This window comes from Thunnus thynnus, chromosome 11 (genome assembly GCF_963924715.1).
Source record: "Thunnus thynnus chromosome 11, fThuThy2.1, whole genome shotgun sequence".
NCBI classification, from domain to species: domain Eukaryota; kingdom Metazoa; phylum Chordata; class Actinopteri; order Scombriformes; family Scombridae; genus Thunnus; species Thunnus thynnus.
In genome coordinates this window covers 29,661,744-29,668,420 of record NC_089527.1, presented here as the reverse complement: position 1 = coordinate 29,668,420, position 6,677 = coordinate 29,661,744, and positions in this window count along the sequence as shown.

Here is a 6,677-nt window from a genome sequence, read left to right as displayed (position 1 = left end):
ATACCCCAAAGTGGGAAATGAGCCAATGAAAAAACATTTAGATGTAGAGAAAAAAATAGGATTTTGTCATAAAAGGCCTTATTTTGACATAAGTCTGACATAGGTTATTGGTATATTTCTATAAGAATTATTTGGGAAATTCTAAAAAGTAAAGTATTATTATTAGTAAAAACTTAATGTAAGATCTGTTAGACCAAATCCATATATCTATATACAGTTTATTTACTTATAAAGATGCTTTTAGATGTGGGATGACGTACAATATCAGCCCCTCAGCCAGGTTTATGAACAAAGAGAACAAAAAAAACAGCATTCCTCTGAGTCTATCCGGTACTGAGGGCCACCTCATGTGATGCCACCTGATGTCAAACTGTACACACTGACTCACACTCACACCTCTGTAATCCCACACACCCAAATTCTATTGTGTGTGAACACAATACAGCCAGAGATCAATAAAATAACCAGCACAGACACACATGGAAAGAGAAGATACGGGAAGATCATCCGATGAAGAGCAGTCCAGTAAATCAGGTTGGATGGCCTCATACAGTCAAATAAATATATGGTTTGTGTAAGCTGATAAATATTTATCAGTGTAAATCCTTTATCTTGACATGGATTACCTGTATGATTTATCAAGGTTAAGGCACCATCATAAATACAATTTCAACTAAATGATAAAACAGAAACACTTTGATAGTGTTTCTTTCTGAAGGATTTACAGTAAAGTTGGATGGCTGCCTAGCTGCTCTTTGAGAAGTAAAAGATATCTGTTCACTGCTGCCACAACTGATCACAAACAGGCTTCTTTCAATAGCAGCTCAACTCTATTCAGTATCTCAGCCGCGCTTGCCAAAAACTACATCAGGTATAACTTTAGTTTGATAGTCCACTGTTGATTCTTAACAGTGAACAGCCTCAGCAGTGTATCACATGTCATGAAGTCTTTCAACAACCATATTTTTTGTCAGCTATCAAATGCTCTGCACAATAGTGAAAATTTATAACCAACAGACCTTCTCAGTTTAAGCAGTGGACAGTGGACTAAATATGACATCAGCACTCACATTTTTAGATGAGAATACTTGGTGTATAAAGACCTTTGATGTGCAGTTCAACTGCATAAAATCGGGATTTCAATTCCCTTCCTCCAGCACAGAAGGAGGTGTGGATTCATTCTAAACAGCAGATGAATCATGCAACATTAAAAGATGTCACTCAACACCTATTTCTTCCCTGTCAAAGAGCACAGACCTTTCTCAAGTGTTTAAGGTCCTTTACCCAGAGAGGAGCTGGGAAAAACATTAGGTTCAGTTGTGTTCACTGCTGAGGCAGTTTAAGCATCTGGCAAACATGGCTCAGACCTTCCTCGAACAGCTCCACTCTTTCCAATCACATACAAATCTCTTTTGGTCCACTGGCTTTAGCAGAGGCACAGAGAAGTGGTTGTAATAACGGTTCAACTTATCCCTCTAAATACCACAGACATTATCTGTACTTTATTGACTTGTGAAGATTTGTTCAAGGTTATGAAACAAAGCTTAAAGGGCAGGTTCACAATTTTTCAAATCTGAGGTGAAAAATAGTAAGGTGCCCATATTTTCATTGTAAAAGGTTTTGTGTGCTGTAAACATTCCTCCTGTTCATACTGACAATTAGAAGATCCCTTCATATGCACTTACAGTGTAAGTGATGGGAGGCAAAACCCACAGTCCTCGTTTTGTTGTATTCAAAAGTTTATATGAAATTGAAGTTTCAAGAAATTCAAATCAAGTGGATGTCTTCCAAACTTTTGGTCTTTTTTGTACAAATAAATTCCCTCTTTGTGTTTCCCAACAGTGTTGAAGATATCTATGTGATTTTACTCTGTTGGATGGCTGAAGCCTCATATTATCATTTAATAAACTTTTGAATAAAAATTTAGCATGAAAGAAGGGCTTTGGATCCTTTATTGGCTGGAATGAAAATCTTCATATGACACATGACTATTGTTTTAAAACAGACTAGAAAAATTGTGAACTTATTCTTTAAGCACAGATTTTTGACTGGTTACTGTATATATATATATATAAAAAATCATATCATGTTATTGTATCTCTGTTGTTTAAAGTCAATTATTCAAATAGCATTGTAATAAAGCAAACTATTATACAACTTTTTGTTCAAATAATCTCACAGTGGACTCATCAAATTTCATGAATTTCCAACTTACTCATGAAATACTGAGTACTGACTGAGTCAGAACTAGGCATTATTTCATTCCTGGTTTAGTAGTTTTTCAACTCAGAAATGCAACAAGTGTGTGAAACAGGTGGGAAAACACATTCTGATGTATTCCTGAGAAATGAACAATGAAATATCCCAAATATCCCATATTCTCTGACTTCCCACATTAAATATACATTACCCAGTCTGGCATACACTTCTCACAATCCCATCACAAACAGAGATGCTGATCATCTAACACCCCTCCCCCACAAAAAACTAAAGAAACTTACTCTGACACTGTAAAACTCCACGCAGCTTCCAGCCCTGCTCCTCGCAGTGTCCACTTGCTCGTCCTCCATCCCTACTAACATCTCCATGTCTGAAAACCTCTGTCCTCCTGCTGGCATTGCTCTGAATTCTGTGTGTATGTTTGTGTGTCAGTCAGATGTCTGTGCTGACAGCTGGAGCCAACTCAGCTGACAGCAGCTCAGCCTGTTTCTCCTTTATTTGCTGCTCTTCTTCCCTTATAGTTTTAATGTCCTCCTCCTTCCTGTGTGTCTTCTCTTCTTCTTCTTGTTCTTCAGGTCTTCCTCTCAGGTCTAAGATTCAGCAACGCCCTCCTCTACAGGTGTACAAACACCTGTTGCTATATAGATCCATTGAGAGGAAGCAACAGACTGTCCTTGAACAAGCCAGAAAAGACAGATTTTCTTAAACTGAATCTTGAGTGATGTTTCTCTGTTGTTCTCTCTGCCTCTGCCTGTCTGGCTGGCCGGGTGTTTGGTCCTGTCCAGTCGGTCTCCGCCACCTCCTCCCACTCATTCCACGCCCGGACAAGCCTGTCTGGTCCCATTGGCTAGTCAGGTGGAAGGGGGTAAATGGGGGGAGGGGCTGAGGGCAAAAGCAGGAGGAGGAGGTGTAGGGGTTATGGAAGCGGGGTTATAAGAAGGGCAAACTGTCAGCGCGGGAAAGGAGGGAAAAATGGATCATTGTGATCATCTGTGAGTGGGTGATGTGTCGTGTGATGGAAAGAAACAGGGGAATTGGCACACTCTCTGCAGTGCAAGATTCTGGGCCACACTCTCAGCCTGGTTTTGCTTAGTATTTCAAATCTCGCTCCAACATGAGGTTGATTTCCACCACCTCCTCCTCCTCCTCTGCAAGGTTGAGGGGTCAACAAGAGAGGGGGGGGGGGGGGGGGGGGGGTGAGACAGCACCAACAGCGGATCACTGTAAGCCTCTTCCTGGACTCTGAGACTAAACATAAAGAGAGGGGGGGGGGGGGGGGAATGCTTGCGGCTTAAAAGATGCCAAACTGAAAATAACAAAAACAAGCGAGAGATGGAGAGACAGAGAACCCAAATCAGCCAGCAAGCTAGACAAAATGAGATCAGTGGTAAAATATACAGTGCTCTGTGTGTGTGTGTGTGTGTGTGTGTGTGTGTGTGTGTGTGTCAGTGTCACCCCGTGCTCCTCTCGCAGACAGATACTGTACCACACTGGCCTTTTTCACCTCCATCCACTGCTGCCTCATTAGCCTTTTGCTATTCAAATGCTCTGTGCTGATGTGAGAATAGACAGCATTGTGTTGAGCCATGTTTCCCTGTGCGGAAACACACCAACACACACATTTGGATGGCGAGACGGTGTTTGTACGTGTTAATGTATCCACTGTGTTCCTTCATCTCTTTGTCTGGTTACACTGTATATTCAGTGAGTCAGTACTTTGTAGCCATGTCTTGTACATAGAGAATTTAATGTGTGTGTATGTGTTTGTGTGGTTAAGATTAGGTTTAGGACAAGAAAGAAGGTAAAAAGAAGAGGGTATGCTCAAAAAGAGCTACTTTGTATAATGTGTTGTCCGCCCACATCAGAAGGCTGTTTGTGTGTTTTGGTATTTGCGAATGTGCAAACAATCTTACAAATTACCTACAGATTGCTGTCATTATGTGGCTTATTAGAGTGGGTTGTGGCTTTATATAGAGAGAATGTTATCAATATGACCTGATTAAGATAGCATTACAAATATTATAACACTGTGTTCAAGCATTTTTTAAATCATCGATCGGTTTTAGGGGGTTACTCTGAGTCTGTGTCTGAATCCATTGTGTTCACTGTAGGACTGACATGAACTATCTTTGGGGAAAACCATATAGCACACATCGTGCCTTTGCAGTGCTCTGTGTGTGTGTGTGGCAGTGTAGCTGACACCACCACCATCCCGCCATGGTTACGGAGGTTTTGGTGCATGGAAACCAAAATACAAGGAAGCCAGACACAAAGAAAAATCTTTCCACCTCTCCTGGAAGCTGAGGAGATGAGACACTGTTGCTGGTAAAGACACAGTTGAAAGGATTATAGCTTTCAGTCGAGGATTGTTTTAATGGCTTCAGTCACCTCTGAGGGAGAAAGAGAGTCTGTATAGAGTCATGATAAACAACACGACCAACCATAACAGTCATAAAGCCAAGAGACGGTCAGGGATTATCATTCTTCAGTTACACTGTCGTTCTTGTGTGACTTTGATCCTGGTTTCTCACTTTGCTGATCCTCAAAGCCCAAGATAGAGGTGACTTAAATTTTATGTGATCCGGATGCAATTCAGAGCACTTTTGACATCATATGGTTGCAAAAATACTCATGATGATATTGAGATGATGAGACTTCCTAAATGGCCATCAACGAGCACTTGACGGTATCCACCACATATGATGCAATAATGACAGACAGGTTTATTTCAGGTGTTGTCATGGCTCACATATATGCAGTGATCAACATTTAGATACAGTGTACAGTGTAAAATATGGAGTGTGAAGTGTGCCAAAATAATTATACTTTTTTTTAAACTACCAATTACTTATTGATTATAGATATTATTATATTTTAAAAAGCTGTTACATGTTTAAATTGATCAACTTTACATTTAAATTTTTCATTAAAATATAACAATAGGAAATAATAATAAAAAAGATCCTTAAATCATTGAAAATCAATAATTCTACTTATTTATTCTGTCTTTAACACTTTGAACAATCTGTAACTATAAAAAGATTTTTCAAATGTACTTTTTGTTTTTCCATTTACTAATGTGATGTCATTTTATATTTCTTTTCCCCTGTGTAATAAATGTTCCATGAAAAAGAAAAAAAAAATTAACAGGGACCCAACCCTACAGAGCAGCAGCAGGAGCTGTGATTGGCCAACTGTTATGTGTGTACAGTGTTGGCATGGCAGCGAGAGTTTAAGAATTTACCAAATATTAAACATATCTCATTATTTGTGTGATGTCACCACAAAATCATTGATTCAGTCAGTTCTGGACAACTTCAGGTTCCTCCCTTTAAATATTCAGACAGTATTTCTCAACCAATTTTTGGCTCACATTCTCCCAAAAGTGAAATGTAACCTCACATTTCAGACATAAATACACAGAATTGTGATCTCTGACACACAAAGCAGGTGTTTTAGTTTCCTTTTTCTTGGCTATTTACTTGATTAATTACTGAATGAAGCACAGAGGCTGCAAGATATTCATTATTTCACAAGCAAAAGGCATTCCGCCCCAAGGTTACAGTGAAAATATGATACTAGATTTGTATATCAGAAAAGTATTTTATGTCGATACATTTATCTTGTGCTGACCTTTCGCCCCTTCCCGCTCCCCCAAAAATCATCCCGCTTGTTGTGACAAGCTGCTAACTGCAGGAATCAGTCATTAAGATAAGATAAGACATTTTGACAGCATGTGAGGGCTTTTTTGGACTCTGTCTCAAACTCCAGCCTAATGCCCTCTCTGGACTCTCTCCCTCTGTGTGTTTATATTTGCCTCGTGCTCCAATTTCAGTGGTTTATAAAAACGATGTGTATGTATATGTAAGGATTACACTGTAGCTGTCGTCATGCTGGAGAAAAGACATTTCTGTGTGACCTGGAGAGACATGTCAAATGAGAATGTCTCTATACTTTCAAGTCGTCCCATAAAAGGCAAAAATGCGATGAAAATAATCTATAAAAAAACATATTCACTAATATTCCATGCAAGGAAAATGATGCTGATGAAATGAGTCCTCTTTATGTCAGTATGTTATTGTATGTATAGGTAGATGTTAGATATCGATACATTATTATTATAGTATTTTCTGCAGTAGTGCTTCAGTGTATTTGCATTCTGTATGTGCTTCTTTTTAAAGTAGTTCCATCCCACACAGGCTCCAACCTCTACTGGACTCTATGGGTGATACTCTCCTCCAATCACTCACACAAAATTGCCCACTGAAATTTGCATGTACGTAGCTGGCCAATCAGGATGCACCTACAGATTATGTGTGTCTATGCGCATCTCGCTGCCACTTCACTATCCTCTTTTCTTCAGCGACAGCGAATCTGGTCTCTGATCTTACCTCTCCACAGATGGAGTCACTGCTTCAAAACGCTTGTCACTCGTCATGTCCCTGCTTCATAGCCGG